Consider the following 17,340-nt stretch of genomic DNA (forward strand, 5'->3'; position numbering starts at 1 on the left):
GCTTGGATTTCTAGCTCTGACTATTTGTTTACAGAACAGTTTTAGCTCTTTTTGTGCCCTGCACTCCATTGACAGACTGATGGAGCCTATGAACCTGTGTCAGAATAATGGTTGTAAATGAATGAGACACAATATATAAGATTGCAAAGAAAACCAATTGCATTGAAAAAGTTACCACATTTTTAAAAATCTGTGAGATAGGTAATAATTTTGTCTCTTTATGAATGTAATATATCATATGATCTAGCTGCTGGTCTAATTTTGAAGTAGTGACAGACATAAACCTCATTTGAGATTTTGCAGCAACCTTAATATAAAATGAAAAGAAGTGTGTTTTCTGCTGACACTCGGTGGGTGATTAGTCGCCAGTAGTCATACTAGAAGGAGAGGCTGAATTTCTACAGGGTAGACGTGAAAATCCTTTTTCCAAGTTCACAAGCCCCTTGAATTTTATCCAAGGGTCCCAGGTTAAGAGCCCCTAGCTGAGACTTTCCCTAACCCTTTGTTAGGACAAGCTGGGAAAGAAAAAGTGGGAGGAGGGCGTGGGAGAAAGAAAAGAAAAAGAGAGAGAGAGTAGAGATGGAGGGATTGATATTCAGAGTGGAACAATTCCAGCAAAGTGAATGAAAGTGTGGTGTGTGTGTGGGCAGTAACAGGGGAGAAACAAAAGGCAGGAACACAAATGAAATGAGAGCCTGGAAGGAGAAAGTGAGCTTCATTTCCGAGACACCACAGGTGGCAGTTAGTTACAGGGGTGTCCCGATCCAGGAATGTCACCGCTTTCACAGGTGATCCTTTGTGAGCTGCCCTGAAACCAGATACCAGCAGCAAGGATGTGGCAAACGTGGCAAGTCACCAAAACGGACCTTCACAGAGCCCGCGGTAGCCACTGACTCATGAAAACAAATTCAGAGATGATGGGTCTAATTTTTTGTGCATTTCAACAAGAATCGAACCTGCTGGTGATGGCAATATTTCCCACGATATTCCTTGGATGGGTTCATATTTGCTCCCATGTATTGATCTGACACCCAAGGAATGGAGTGCCTACCACCACAGAGAGGATTTTTCGCGAAAGCTAATGGAATTATTTCTGACACTTCCACTTCTCCTACTCTGTAATTTGTATAAAGACAATGTTTTCATTATGGAGCATCTCAGCAATTCTGAAACTCTAAAAATAATGATGGTGGCTTCAGTATAATAGTTTTTATTCCATATTTATTTTGTTCTTTTAAGTCCATACTTCTAGTATCTGTCAATCACTCTTTCAGCAAAGAGTGTATTGCATGTTTATGACTATTCGGAGAAAATAGTTCAAATCAATGGATTTTCTCCCTGTACAGGTCAGTTATCTTTAAACAAAAACAAAGAGCCAAAATCCAGTTATGTTCTATCTCACAGACTATATACTATTAACTCTTGTTGGATGACTTTCAAATAGTGCCTCTGGGACAAAGACATCTCTGTGATAAAATCAATAAAAATTCATCATTAGTGTGGGAATGAATTTTAAGTACCTTGATTTAAAGTCAATTAAAATTTAACAGCTAGTGCTTTAAATTCAAATATTTTGTTATTACTCTGGAGTATTTATTTCAAAGAGAAGAGGTGCCCTCTTCCCATTTAAGCCAACAATTCACATAAGAGTAAGATATTAAGTGGAAGATCATTCCTTATTTTTTAAATATGTGGATCCTCCTTTGGCCAGGCTTAGCTTTACTGTCAGGAAGCCATCCAGTTTGATAAGGGCCCATCTTACTTGGAGAAGTAAGGCCCTTCCTTACGAGGGCCATCCTGGACTGCAATGGATCACTTCTGAACCTGCTCCAGTCTACATGCGTGAATGCCAAGAGATTCTACACACTCTGATTTAGCTGTTGGCACTAATGTGGAAGGTTACAGCATTAGCCCTTTCTGAACCATAAAAATTAAACATCTAAGTGGGTACACCCTGGACTACAGAATTTAAAATAATAGTGCCTTTTAGTATCATTGTGCTAAATAATCTCTTTGTGAATTCCATATCTGGACATGTCCAGAATTTGCGAAGACACCTTTTTTGGCCAAGTCTGCCTTTTTACGTAGAAGCAGCTCCCGTGATAACTGCCTAAAGCAACATTCACGAAGTATGTTTCGTGGAACCGACATTGAAGAGATTCCACGGAGAAAAGAGAGTCCTGTGGTAGAATGTATTTTCTTTTTTTTTTTTTTTTTTTTTTTTTTAATTTTTTTTTCAACGTTTTTTATTTATTTTTGGGACAGAGAGAGACACAGCATGAACGGGGGAGGGGCAGAGAGAGAGGGAGACACAGAATCGGAAACAGGCTCCAGGCTCCGGGCCATCAGCCCAGAGCCTGACGCGGGGCTCGAACTCACGGACCGCGAGATCGTGACCTGGCTGAAGTCGGACGCTTAACCGACTGCGCCACCCAGGCGCCCCGGTAGAATGTATTTTCCAAAGATGGTAGCACAATATCTCCTCCTTGTCTCCATGCTCTTATGGAGCTCTGCCATTTTCTCATCAAGATGTAGAATTGAACTTCCCTGTTTTTGTAGTCCTGTGACTCACTTGCATGTAACAGGAGGCAGTGAAAATAATGCTGCATCATTTCCAAGGTTATAAATCACTGTAGCTTTCACTTGTGGATTGAAATACTTTCATTTGAGGGGTGCCTGGGGGGCTCAGTTGGTTAAGCATCTGACTCTTGATTTCGGCTCAGGTCATGATCTCACAGTTCGTGAGTTCGAGCCCCATGTCAGGCTCTGCGCTGATGGTGTGGGGCCAGCTTGGGATTCTCTGCCTCTCTCTGTCTCTCTCTCTGTGTCTCTTTCTGTCTCTCTCTGTCTCTTTCTCTCTCTCTTTTTCTCTCTCTCTCAAAAATAAATAAATAAACGTTAAGTAAAAAAAAAAAAATACTTTCATTGGAACCCTGAGCTACCATGTAACAGTCCTATTAGCCTGAGGCAGCCATGCTGTGAGGAAGGCCAATGTAGCCGACATGAGAGACCTCAAGGAGATACTCCAAGGTGACATAAAGAGAGAAAGATGCCCAGCTGCTCCTGCCACCTGCTCTTCTAGCATCAGTCACCACCTGACTACACTGCATGAAAGACCCCAAGTCAGAGCCATCCTGGTGTGAGTCCTTCCCAAATTCCTGATCCACAGAAACTAGGAGATAATAAAATGTTTATTGTTTTAAGTCTCTAAGCTCTGGGGCAACTTGTTTCACAGTAATATGAGGAGGTTCCATAACAAAATTTGGTCAAAAGTGAGTTAAACAAAACTCCATAGATTTTTGTTTTCCCTGCAGGATTTTTCAGAGCTTCTGTATGCTAATGAGCATATGCATCTCCCAGACTGGCATTTAGTATGCAGCACTTCCCAACTTATTTCCCCAAGAAACCATTTCTATAGCTACTGTCAAGGGATAACTTTGGGAAATGCCAGGCTAAACGATGCTCTCTTCTCATGTGCGGGTTGCCCTCTTCCCCAGTGATCTGAACTACAGACAGTGAGCTTACTTCACTGTGATAATAAATTGAAGAACAAATGGTTATTGGCCAGCCCAGAAAGAGTCACCTCTTGGTGACTCCTGCGTGTGATGTAACTCATTCCAACAGTATCACAGAGCAAACAGCATAAACTCTGAATGTCACTCACTATTTGCTGTGCCAATAATAGCTCCAGGATGTGCTACTCTTCCAATGGGTTTGACAAACATTTCCATGCACTGAAATGTTCATTAACCCTCTGGCTCTTCCAGTATCTCACTTTCAAACTGAAAATCTCTAAAAAGTTGGTTAGAGAAAGAGGGGGATGGGATTTGGTCCCTAATGTCTTCAAGGGGAATAAAGGAATTAGGAAGAAAATTCTACTTTGTGGTATCAGTTCCCCACATAGCTCTAAAAACAGAGTGCTTCTCCTGTCCAGAAAATTTTAAAAGGCCAGGAGTGAGGATTAAACTGCTACAGATTGTTGGGAAACTTTTGCCCACTTTGTTGAGTGTTAAATAATTAGAGGGACAATATTGAAAAAGTTAGAAAGAATGCGTTTTTCTAATCAAATATGTGAAATGGGAATTAAGGTTTACAAACCTTAGTAAATATATAACAAGGGAGTACCACTTTCTGATTTGATAAAAGGATAGGAGTTACTCCTATGATTCCCAATTAGTCACTATATGACTATCAATGTATGACATCAAATGCTCTAATCCATGACTCAGTTTCTCCATGACTAAATTGCCACTCAGTTTTTAAGCCCTTTTACCTAAAAACTCTAAACATATTCAAAGTCAGACCTGGGACAAGGATGAAGCCAAGGAGGCACTTCCCTTGGATGTAAAATTTAAGGGGGTGCCCTAAATCTCAGTTATCAAGATACATAATATTTAGTGTAGTAGTTTTTTGAAAATCTGTATTAATGCAAACAAAATCTATAATGAACAAATGTCAAATTTTTCAATGAAAGCAGCATCAATATTACCAATTTGTCCTTTTGCCTCAAGCTCCAATATGGCAAAGTGTGGTACTATTACCAAGCTCTAAAAGTAAGATAAATTGAACTCCACTAATACATCACACATGATAATTATGACAGACAAGTAATCAATACCTACATTGTTTTGGGTTCCCTCAAGCAACTCAGAAACACTATCTTACATACCAATCATATTATTTACTTAAGCAAATTACTTTAGGACCCTGCACTAGTCAAAATTCTAATAGCCAATTTTAACAGATATAGATTCAGATATGGGTATAGAGATAGACTCACAGATACAGATATAGATATACAGCTCTATATGCCTGATGTACTGAAGTGGACTTTTCCCATCACACACAGGCTTCCTCATCCCTCTTCTCCCCTCCCTATTCTCGGCCCCGCAGCAGTACAGGTGGCTTTCCTGTACTTTCACAGTTGAGTGCAACAAGTTACACAGAGAAATCCTGCTCCTCTTCCAAACAGGTCTATCATTTTGGCCAAACTGATTGGGAGCAGATTCTTTATTCCAACAAATAATTGGTTTCTCTTTGATCCTAATAGCTTCTCTCTCTCTCTCTCTCTCTCTCTCTCGATAGACAGACCACAGTCTTTGTTAAATTTAAAGACAGAGATGGTACCCAAGTGGACTAAAAGCCCATTGCAAAGTGCCTATGGCCCACAGATGGGCAGTCACAGATTTTTTTAATAATTCTTTTTTTCTTATTATTAAAGTAATATATGCCCATTTTAGAAGAATAAGTGAGTGAAAGGAGAAAGTAAAAGCCCCCCTGCTGTGGGATTGTGAAACAGTCTAACTATTCTATTTCTGCTTTAGAAAACAACTTCGGCAGCACCTCAAAATGTCCAATATATAGTTACCATGTGAACCAGCAATTTCCCTCCTAGGTGTGTAGACAAGAGAATTGAAAATAAATCTATGTTCACACAAAAGCTTATACATGAATGCTCATAGCTGCATTGTTCATAGTAGCAAAAAAGTGGAAACAACCCAAATGTCCATGGATAAGCAAAGTGTGATGTATCAATAAAATGAAAATTTTCAGCCACAAAACATGAAATAATGATGCATGCTATAATGTAGACGAACCTTGAAAACATGCCAAGTGAAAGAAGCCAGACACAAAAGGCACCTATAATTCCATTTATATGAAATATCCTGAATAGGGAAATCCATAGACACAGAAAGTAGATTAGTGATTGCTTGAGCCTGGAGGAGGGGGAATGGGGATTGATTGCTAATAGGTATAGGATTTCTTTTGGGGGCAATGAGAGCATTCTAAAATTACATAGTGATGGTTGTATAACTCAGTGAATATAGTAAAAATCACTGAACTGTACACTTTAAAAGTAGGAATTTTATGGTTTGGAAATCATATCTCAATAAACCAGTTATTCCTTTAAAAGTCAGTTGTAAGTCTAAGACATAAAAATAAGTACAATTAATATTTCCAGTGTTGCTACTTATCCCCTGATGGGTATCCACCAGTCAGTTTGCTCCAAAATAATCCCATTTCTCAATGATGCAGACACAACCCAAATGCCTGGAAGCCGTGTTCTCCATAGGCAGGAAATACTACCTGCTTTGTATTTCACAGACATGTTAAAGTACACAGTGTTAAGAATATTTCTTGCAAGCTTCCCCTCACCCCTTAGTTGAAACTGCATGGCCTATACTTTGCTCATTAGTGAGTATGTCAATGTCAGTAGAGAGTCTGTTGGTCAATAAGTAAATAGTACAGTTTCCCTGGGAGACCAACAGCTTCACTAGGTTCATGAGAATGTAAATTATATGTATGTATATATTACAAATAGTAGCAATCACTTTATGCATTTTAATTAAAGCTACAGTATTAAAAATATGTAAAAGCAATAATAGGAAAACCTTAAGTTCATTACCCTCATGAAATTGCTTTTATTTCTACCTGTATATATTTTGTCTAGTATGTGCTAACAGAACTTTTTATAGTTGCAATCATAATATAATAACATGCCTTATGTTTTTACTTAAACGTCTCCATACATCTTTAGAATTAATATTATTTGCGTGGTTTCATAACATACCTTTGTGCAAAGTGTATATGCATAACCATATCCCTAATATTAATTGTGGTAAAGTTAGATTGAGTACCTTTAATGTAGAAGTATACATGAATATGGAAATACTAAGTAGTTATATCTATTTAATATGCACATGTGACTCATTTAACCTTGGCTACTTCATTAAAATAAATTTCTGCATTGGTGGATGATTAGCTCTTATTACAAACTATCACATTTCCTTCCAAAAGGTAACCAATTTATAGAGCTGCTACTAGGAATGGGTACTGATTCTACTATAACATTGCTGATATTATATGGTATCATTTTAAAAAATATTTCAGTTGACATATTTTAGTTATCCAGGGTTGTTTATTTCATATATTTATTCCTGGAATGATGAGCTTTTAGAAATTGCTTTCTATGTGTTCTCCCTTACTCAATTATTCCTTCAATGTTTAATAAATACGTATTAGGTGTGAAATATAAGGAAATATCCCTCTCCTGACAGAGTTTACAGTCTAGTGAAATATATTTGTATCCTCTTTATCCTTTGAAGTTTGGATGTCTCCTTTGTAAAGATGAATTGTTAAAAATATTATATATATGAGTGCCTTTGGGGTTTTTTAATAGTGTAGAAATTTTAAATACTGCGGAAGCTATTAATCATACCTTTACAATTTATTTTATTTCTTCAAAAATGAAGTTGTCCTCCTGTATATTGAATAAATGTTCTAGTCTTTGTTAATTTTTCTTATAAATTGATTTGATTTTTATATTTTTATTCCATATTGATTGATTTTGAAACATGATAAAGCAGGGACTCACCTTAATTTTACTGTAATGTTATCCTGTTTCTATAATACTCTCTATTAAACAATCCTTCCTTAGCCTTTTTAAACACATACACAGTTTTGCATACATATATTAATATATTATCTTACGTTGGTACTCTCTAGTCTGTATTAATTGATATTCCTATTTTCATTGTAGCAAAATACTGTCTGGGGAATTGCGTGTTTATGGACTAAACCTGGATAGTACACATGATAAAAGAACATAGTCCCTGGATGCAAAATGAATAAGTAAGATAGTAAGTATATAATGAAGATAATAATCATAAAATTGGAGCCAGTTGGAGTAGGGAGTTAAGTGTGGCAAAATATTTGTATTTAAAGGTTAATCTTGAAAAATGTTACTGCTAGGTCTATCTTAAAGTGACATTTCCTGTAACAGTGAGACATCATTCAGTAGACAGAAAACAGGACAATGGAGAATGTTGAGGAGGAAGGATTAAAGTGCTACAGGCAGCAAGACAGTACCAGACGGGTTCACGCTGGGAAGAAGAAAAACGGAGTGGTCCAGAGTTACTGAAAAGCTTGCTGACTGAAGTCAGAAGCTAGATCAGCTGGGGCAGGGGGCCAGTGCATGTCACTTGATTGGAACGATATGGAAAGGCATGAAAAGATTATTTAAGCACAGTTTGGAGCCAGGCAGAGTTAGAAGGCTGGAAATTCAGGAGGCAGCAGTGGAGCAGTCGCAAGAGATTTTTATGTATGAAGAGGCTGAAAAGGACAGGATGTAGAGCAGTAAATGCTAAGCAGCAGGGAGGGAGGGGCGGAGGGCGGGAGGAAGGGCCAGATGGATGGATGCAGGTTAAGCTGGCAACACGCTGTTACATTTCTTAAAAAGATAAAAGATACTTAAAAGACTGACTTTGGTGGAGGATAGACAAAACTTGAACATTAGCCTCAGAAGGAGCTGACCTATTTTAAGATATAAATGCAATTTAATTTTTTGTTACTTTACAAAGACTAAAATAGTATAAGGAATTAAATAATAACAGCAATGATTTGTCCAAAGCTACAGAACCTGTTTCAGTGGTACTTGTGTTAATCTGCTTTTCTAAACATCTAAGGCTCTGAAAGCCTCCCCCCAGGGGAAAATTGTTTTCCTACCTGCATCCGTTGGCCAAATACTCCCAGTGGGCTAGTTTCAGATGGCACTATCTGAAAATGCCACCACTATCTGTCCTTTACGAAAGGTCTCAAGCTTACTTGCTACGCACTTACAGTTCTTAGCGACAGCGTAACCCATTAACCACCAATCACAAAGATAGTCCTCTAAGGAATTAATGTTTAGGTTTGACACCATGAACATGCCCAAATGGGCAAAGGATCTTCCAGATCGATGGGAGCTTTTGTTATTAAATGTTAAAACATCAACAACTCAGCCCTTCTAGAGCAGAGCAAATCTTCACCCTGGCTCTCCTTCCCATAGTTCCACACACACCCTTGGCTTGGCTATTTTACTAAGAAGACTGCATTCCTCCCCAAATCCCCCGTGGAGTAATGTGACCTCTTGCTCTAAACGTGACTCAAAGGACTGTCTGAATTGACCTGCCCTACAAGAAAGCCTACTTGAAACTCTTAGAAGTTTTTTTTTTTTTTTTTTTTTTTTTTTTTTAATAAAAATGTATTACTGGTGTCATGAAAATGATAAGACTTATCTCTGGTCGCCACCTCCCTCCTCCAACAGTCTCCACCCAGATAAAAAGGCCCTGAGTATTTAAATGTGAAATGGCACACAATTATTGACCTAGCAATCACTTGGTGACAGTCTCTGTTTTGGGGGCAGGTCAGGGACACCAGGCCCTCGGTGGGTGTGGAAATGGTGACATGTCAGAATTTTCCCTGTTTGCATCTTCCTGAATGGTCATCAAAATACAAGTGATTTGGGCTCCAAATCATGAGCATACCAGCTGCTGTAGCACCTTCCTGCTCATAACAGCAAAATTAACATCATTGGGGAGCTCATTAGAAAGGCAGAATCTGCATTTTACCAGGATCCCCAGGGGATTCATATGCACATTAAAGTTTTCGAAGCACCATATATTAAAGATTCGCTGCTCCAGTGCACACTCCTCCAAGATATTTCTTTGTATATAAACTAGAGCAGAAGACATATAAACTAGAGCAGCAAATGTAGAGCATATGAATGGATTTGGGCTAAAAATCTTAAGGATCAGAGAAAAAAAATCCCTCTTAACATGAAGACATCTCCTTACTTTAGCCAATATTAGGATATTTTTAGCATATGGTAGCAGGCTGCTGGTTTCCTCTTCCTACTTTAAAATAACAACATGTCGGGGAAATGACAATAGCAGTGGAAACTAGGGGTGTAAATCAATAATATTTATGATGCTTTTCAATCGCCGGGAGGAATTCATCCTACTGCAGTGTAGATTGGTCACACTGAGACATGATGGCCAGTGATTTCATATGGCTTTCTTAAGAAAGCAAGACAGTTATAAAAATTCATCATTAGTGACAGACCTAATTCTTTAGAAGCTCTTCCTCCCTAAGGGAATTATTTCCTGGGAATTCTTCAGTGCATCATTGCTAGATTGACTATGGAGTCTATAACACCCAGTAATTTAACCTGGCCATGAGCTCATGGGTCCAACGATAGTGAGTTGCACCCAATGTTGTCAACTCAGGAGTAAGTGGGGGTATAAAAGGAAGCAGTCCACCTTGGAGACCGGACTTACCCATGCTGTACCTGTCACAAAGCACGAGCTACATGCTGATTTGAATTTTTCGGTAGTAAATACACTAGCTCATAGTAGAAAACTAGGTAATATGAACAAAAGTGGACCTGCCTCAACAAAGTACTATTGAGCAGGATAAATGTCTTCTGGACACTAAAAACTCAAATGCTAGGGGTTTGTGCCTGTTTGGCCTCCCAGCTTACATCCCGAAAGATCTGACTGCATGTTGGTAGACAGTGAGAGAATCCATATGGAATATGTGGACAACTATCAGATGGCAAACATCAGGCTGGGATCCATCTTCCTTGTTCAAAATTCAGTAATCAGAAAAACATTTATATATAATATGAAATTTTTGAAGATCAAAGAAAGATATAATTGCCCCACATAGGGAAAATTATTCTTTTTTTTTAACAGAAGAATTTAATTCTTTTAATGTTTATTTATTTATTTTGAGAGAGATATAGAGCATGAGTGAGGGAGGGGCACTGAGAGAGAGAGAGAGAGAGAGAGAGGGAGAATCCCAAGCACATTCCACACTGTCAGCACAGAGCCCAATGCAGGGCTTGAACCCATGAACTGTGAGAATCATGACTGGGGCCAAAATCAAGAGTTGGATGCCTAACCAACTGAGCCACCTAGGCACCCCAGGGAAAATTATTATTATTAGCAATGAGGTGTCAGATAAAAATTTTAGAAAGCATTTCTATTTTCGAAAACACAGAATAACTTTAAAAAAAAAGAAAGAAAGAAATGATGGAGAAAGAACTGACTGAGGCACAAGGGCTGATATAAAAAGGTAAACAGCAAGGACACATAAGAAATGTACAGAAACAAATGTGGCCAGAGCCAGCTAAAGGGCATCTCAACAGCAGTGCACAGCAGAAGGTGCCTTGCAGAAAACAGAACAAGTGTGATGAGGTGAACTAGAAACCAGAATCAGTGCGATCAAAGACCAACTAGTAAACCCAGAAGGAAAAAGAGATGAAGATAAGATAAAGAGCGAGCAACAGATCACAGAGCAAAGCAAGCAAAGATCCAAAATCAGGTCCAAATCAGATCCAGATCAGGTGGACAACTGTAAACAATAATTTATCCACAAAGTATTTGTGCTTAAACAGCAGCTAAACTTCAAGAAGGAACAGTGGGAGTCTGAGACATTCTTGGACCGGCAGCTCTAATCACTTCCCCGCTTCTTCCAGCTCTGTAGGCATGGGGCTCTGCCTGGACAGGGGGCAGGCTGTGCTTCCAGGGAAGGTGGTTCAGTCCCTTTGGGGTGGCGGTAACACCCATGCCCAATGGGATGGTTGATGGAAGTGATGAAGGAGGTGATGGAGAGAAATGGGGAGGGGACAGTAGCTCTTCTGCCTGAGGTTGAGGTCCTGACTGAGGCAAGCACATTCTCGGCTCAGCATTGGCTAGGGCTGGGGAGTGGGAGCAAGGATTAACTGCATGTGAGCACACAGGAATTTTCTGGGATCATGAAAATGTTCTAAGACCGAAAATCACTGAACTGTACACGTAGCATGCATACATTTTATATGACATTTATTCACCAATAAAACTTTTCAAAGACTATGTACAAAAAGAAAAACTTTCTAGGGCAAAAAAAAAAAAAAAAAAAAAAAGTCTGAGTCTACAGCTCTAATGAGCCCACCATGTCCCTTGCAAAAATTAATTTAATATTGCTCAGTCTTCAGCTTGTCTTGGCAACAGTTTTATTTTCATGATGAAAATTGTATAAGTGATATGATCTTATCCATGTAGGAAAAGGAAGCCAGACAAACAGATTACTTGCAGAAGAAAAATAATCACTGAACCCAAGCTTCTCCCATGCAAAAGTAAATGTCATAGTAATAAAAAGAAGAAATTTCTGTGCAACAGGACAAGTTGAGCTCTCAAAATTATATGCCAAGCTAAGATGTAGCTCTTTGTTAGGGCAAAAGGATTATAATCAAGTTGAGGCAATGGAGCCTCAAGTTTAATTGCCTTGAACTTGAACAGTGACAGGTAAGTAACCTGAACAAGGGGAGAAAGCCAAGTGTATTACCATGGTATGCTAGAGTCATTTTGTTGGAGTTTTAGCACTGATTTAACACTTAGGTTCTGCATCAGGGAAACTACAGGGACTGGTGAGGACTGTGGCAAACTGCAGAGCGTTCCAGCAGATTGACACTTTTCAAGAATGGGAACCCATAGGTGTGCCTGGGTGGTTCAGTCAGTTGAGTGTGTTTGACTCTTGATTTTGGAGTTCAGGAGACTGAGCCCCGAGTTGGGCTTTGCGCTGACAGCAAGGAGCCTGCTTTGGATTCTCTCTCTCACTTTCTCCGCCCTTGCCCTGCTCGCATTCTCTCTCTCTCTCTCTCTCTCTCTCTCTCCATATATATATATATATATAAAGAATGGGAACCCGTATTGCTGAGTCTTTTCATTTCACAGAGAAATTAGATATCTAGATTTTTATATTTAAAAAATCTTCAGTTTATGCATCTGAAAACAAAGGGCTTTGTTCAGAGTCAGTGGCTTTCATGATGTTTTATGCTACAGAAGTCTTTCTTCAAATTAAATTCTCCATAGAACACAAGATTTTGAAACAGAGAGAACTAGATTATATTTCCAATCCCTGTGATTTTAAAGGACCCCAAATATCAGTTGGCTGAGTTTTGACCTGTCATCTAGCTGTTTCGCATATTTAATGCCAATTTAATTCATTAGGTTAGCTCAATTTAACATGCGTTAAGTGACTGCTATGGATGGACACTGTGTCCAAGTCATGATCTGTGCCTTCGTGGAGATGTGATCACACAGTTGACAGTCACACCTACTTCTTTCAGAGCAAGAAAGGTACAACACCATAGAGGTTGCAGAATATCCTGCTTGAAGAGGAAGAAGAAGGGGAAGATGTCAGCCAAGGGGACATTTCTGCTGTGCCTTGAAGGACGGACTGAATTTTTCCAGGTAGAGATGGGACTGGTAGTGTGGATCTGGAACAGCATGAAAAAACACACATGGTTAAGAAAGGACACAGCACATGCAGAGAAAATGAGACACCTGGTACACGAAAGGAAACAGCACCCAGAAATTAAGCATTAACTTATTTACTGGAGAGCAATTGAGTTACACTAATCAGTTACTTTCTTAGAGTTTCCTGCATGGAGGGATGAGAAAAACCAGGGCTCAGAGTGGCATGGATGCAAATCCTAGCCTACATGTATAAATCACTCATTCAATTATGCACTTTTTTTTTAAGTTTCCTTTTTAAAATTTAAAAAAAAAATCCAAGTTAGTTAACATATAGTGTAATAATGGCTTCAGGAGTAGAATTTAGTGATTCATTATTTATGAATAACATCCAGTGCTCAACCAAATAAATGCCCTCCTTAGTCCCCATCACCCATCACCCATTTAGCCTATCCCCCCACCCACCTCCCCTCCAGCCACCCTGTTCGCTGTATTTAAGTCTTTTATGGTTTGCCTCCTTCTCTGTTTTTATCTTATATTTCCTTTCCTGCTCCTGTGTTCATCTGTTTTGTTTCTTAAATTCCACATATGAGTGAAATCATATGGTATTTGGAATTATGCACTTTAAATTAGATAATTTTACTTTAATAATCCAAATTTCTCTTAAATTTTATAAATACTTAAAACACAAACATGCACAGATTTTTGTACAAAATATTAATAATATCGGCTTGATTCTCATCAACATTTCTAGTCTTCATTTCTAGGATTACAATCTGGTAATTCATCAAGAAGACAATTTAAATCATCCCCAGCAATTCTGAGGCTACTTTTCCGAGCAATCTTTGGAGCTGCATCCTCAGTTTGCTAAACATCCTTAACCACCAGAATGATTGGCGGAATGTAGACCAAATTCTTGTTCAAAATCCAGGTGACACAGAGCCCTAATTTATGCCTTTAACGAGGACTATAAAACTTAGAGAAGGAGTTAATCAAACATTCCACATTTCTGGGGTGACGTCACAACATGACATAGTTTTCAAGTCATGTTTGAGCTTATAAATCCCATCCAGGGTTACTCTACCACTAGAGAGAGTTCTGGGTTAATTTCGCTCCCTATATTATATTTTTAAGACATATTGTATTTTTTTTTTTTTGCAGGCTCCAGGCTGTCAGCATGGAGCCTGTATTTTTTAATATGTGTTAAATATGATCATTTGTTTCCCATTTAGCTGAAGAGACCTTAGAACTCGAGAGAAACCTGAATTCTTTTCATATTATTCCTACTTGGCAGGGCCCCAAAGTTTTATTCATTTTTTTCCCCAAAGTTTTATTCAATATTAAAAAGGCAGCTAATTGGATTCTCTATCTTTTAAGACTGTCTCATCACACCTGCTGAGGTGGGTCTGTTGACATTGCCTGGCATATTTTGTAGTGCAATAAATAATAGATCCAAAGAAGATTGTGAAGCATAATATTGAAAAGGATCTTGTGTAACTTCAAAATACCCACGGGTCGATAAGATTAAACATAAGAAATGGAGAAAAAAGGAAGACACAGAAAAAAAAGGCATGAAAAATAAAATGAGACCAAAGTTTAGGTTAGCTTACAAGATATAAGTCATAACATGCTATGTCCTACTAAGATGTCTAATTTTACAAATTTGAATCTAGATTTCTTAGCAGCCATGGCAAAGCAGAAAGCATAGTCATACCTTCCATAAGGTAAATACAAATAAGTTACTCAGAAGAATGACAAATATCCCTAAGTCCAAGTTTTTTGAGAAATTTATTTCATGGGTCCCCATAAAGAGTTCAATGGAGACTACTATAGCGGTAAAGAATGCTCTGAGCTGAAGTTTAATAATCCATGATATGTGAAGAGGATGAAGGAAGTGCAAAAAAGGCAAAAAAACCAAAAGATTTCTTGAAGGTGAAGGCTCCTCAGGGAGCCATAAGTTAAGTCCTCAAAGACATTTGTATACAAATGCAAAATCAACTATTTTTTTTTTATAAGATCCCTCAAAGTAGGCCAAGTATATGAGTAATCGCCAGAACTCAGTTCATCTCTGTGGACCTCAATATGATTAATTTGAAAAGGAGAAGATGACAGGCAGGTGGAAAGGCCTAGATAATCCCTGAGGGTCCTTTTAGCTCTGGAATAACGTTTGTGATTTTCTATTATTATTATTAAAGTGTAATTGAGGTGCAGTGTTATATTTGTTGCAGGTGTACAACGTAGTGATTCAACAATTGTATACATTACTCAATGCTCACCATGGTAAGTATAGTCACCGTCTGTCACCATATAACATTACTGAAATATTATTGACTATATTCCCTATGCTAGTTTTCATCTCTGTGACTTTTTTGTTTTATGACTGGAAGTTTGTAGCCCTTCATCCCCTTCATCTATTTCACCCATCCCCCCACCTCCCCTTTGGCAATCACCAATTCCCTGTAAAGAATCCATTTGTTTGTTTTGGTTTTTAGAATCCACATATAAGTGAAATAATGTGGCTTTTGTCTTTGACTTATTTCACTTAGCATAATACCTTCTAGGCCCATTTATGTCACTACAAATGGCAAGGTTTCATTCTTTTTGCGACTAATGTGACTCTTTTTATTAAATTTTTAAAAAAAATATTTATTTATTTTAGGGAGAGCCCAAGGTGGGGTGCAGAGAGAGGGGGACAGAGGACCTGAGGCAGGCTTTGCACTTACAGGCTGACAGCAGCGAGCCCAATGTGGGGCTCGAACTCATGAACCGCAAGATCATGACCTGAGCCGAAGTTAAGACGCTCAACCAACTGAGCCACCTAGGTGCCCCTTTTTTATTAAATTTTTACTGAGCCCCTATTATGTGCTGTTTCCCTGGATTCAAAAGAATTCTACACACACACACACATACACACACACACACACACACACACGCATGCACCCCTTTGAGTATCTCATAATTTTGCCTTTCTGGAGAGTAGATGTGTTGCTATTTGCCTGTTATTATAGCAAGAAAGAATCCAATATTTGCACACCAGTTGATCCATGAATGTCAACATAGCGCAGGCACCTTCTGTCCTCCTAAACTGTTAATCTGTGAACTCAGATGAAGGTTAGAAACTCTCACTAAATGTTTAAAATTCCTTTTGGATGCTTCTGTCAGACTGAAATTTTCAAATATGTGAATGGTACATATGCTAAATGAGGCACTCGACACCCCCACTCTTTTAGTAAAGTCCTCGTATTCAAAATCCCAGGAATATTTCCCACCATTAAAAACCCATAAGTGAGGATACAACTAAACTGTTGGGCTTTTGAAAACTTGGGGACACAGCTGTGCAGAAAAGACAGAGCCCCTCAGGAACTGGATGAAAACAGAAGTGAGACCAACAACAATTAGCGATCTTAAGAGGAATTTTAAGAGGTAATGGTAAATCTTCAAGGTGTTTTATAGTATCATTATGCTTCAAATCTCCCAGATGCCACAAATATTTAACTTTACACATATATCACTTAGGTATCATATGTATGTGTGTGTGTGCCCCATAATATTTATGGAAATATTTTGGGAATATCTGTAAATCTGGCTTAGAACATTTTGCAACCCCATTTTTCTCTGCCTCAAAAGAAGAAAACTATGTAACAAAATGAAAAGCATATTCCAGATCATTTTTACAGTTGTAGGAGCTCGACATCTTTCTGTAAACATAGAGTGCTTTCCATGCGTTGTCTTGGTGATCCAATGTTACACCTGGTATTGCTATTAATGACATGCTATTTCCAAAGCCATGAGCAACTCTTGGTAAATTTCCAAACAAAACATCATACTTTTTCCTCAATAAACCTGGTAGTTGCATTTCTGAGAAATTCAACACATATTAAAACTGTGCAAAAATTACTTTGTATATGTAAAATAGTGTTGTTCTGTGCTCAGATAATTATAAAGTGTTTTTTCACCTGTATGCATGTCCAATCTGACATTAAAATATCATGTGGGATATGTGTTATGGGTTGAAGTGTGAGTCCCAAAACTTCACATTTTGAAGTCACGTCCCCAAGGGCCTCAGAACGTGACCTTATTTGGGAATAGGTTCATTGCAGATGTAATTAGTTAAAATGAGGTCAGACTGGTATAAGGAGGGCCCCTAATGCAATATGACTGGTGTCTTTCTAAGAAGGGGATATTTGGACACAGACAAATGCACACATCATTCATATGCCGTGTGAAGATGAAGGCAGAGGTGGGTGGTGCTTTACAAGCCAAGGAACGTCAAGGATTTCCG

General features: G+C 38.5%; 1 long non-coding RNA gene across 1 annotated transcript; it reads left to right on the top strand.

The window, feature by feature from the left end:
* The first annotated feature begins 12,895 nt into the window (after positions 1-12,895).
* LOC132663895 (uncharacterized) lies at positions 12,896-17,053 on the top strand. The gene is made up of 3 exons (XR_009603312.3): positions 12,896-13,055; positions 15,287-15,338; positions 15,784-17,053. It is a non-coding gene; the product is annotated as an uncharacterized LOC132663895 (long non-coding RNA).
* The last annotated feature ends 287 nt before the right edge of the window (positions 17,054-17,340 follow it).

Source organism: Panthera onca, chromosome D4 (assembly GCF_046562875.1).
Source record: "Panthera onca isolate mPanOnc1 chromosome D4, mPanOnc1 haplotype 2, whole genome shotgun sequence".
In the NCBI taxonomy this organism is placed as follows: domain Eukaryota; kingdom Metazoa; phylum Chordata; class Mammalia; order Carnivora; family Felidae; genus Panthera; species Panthera onca.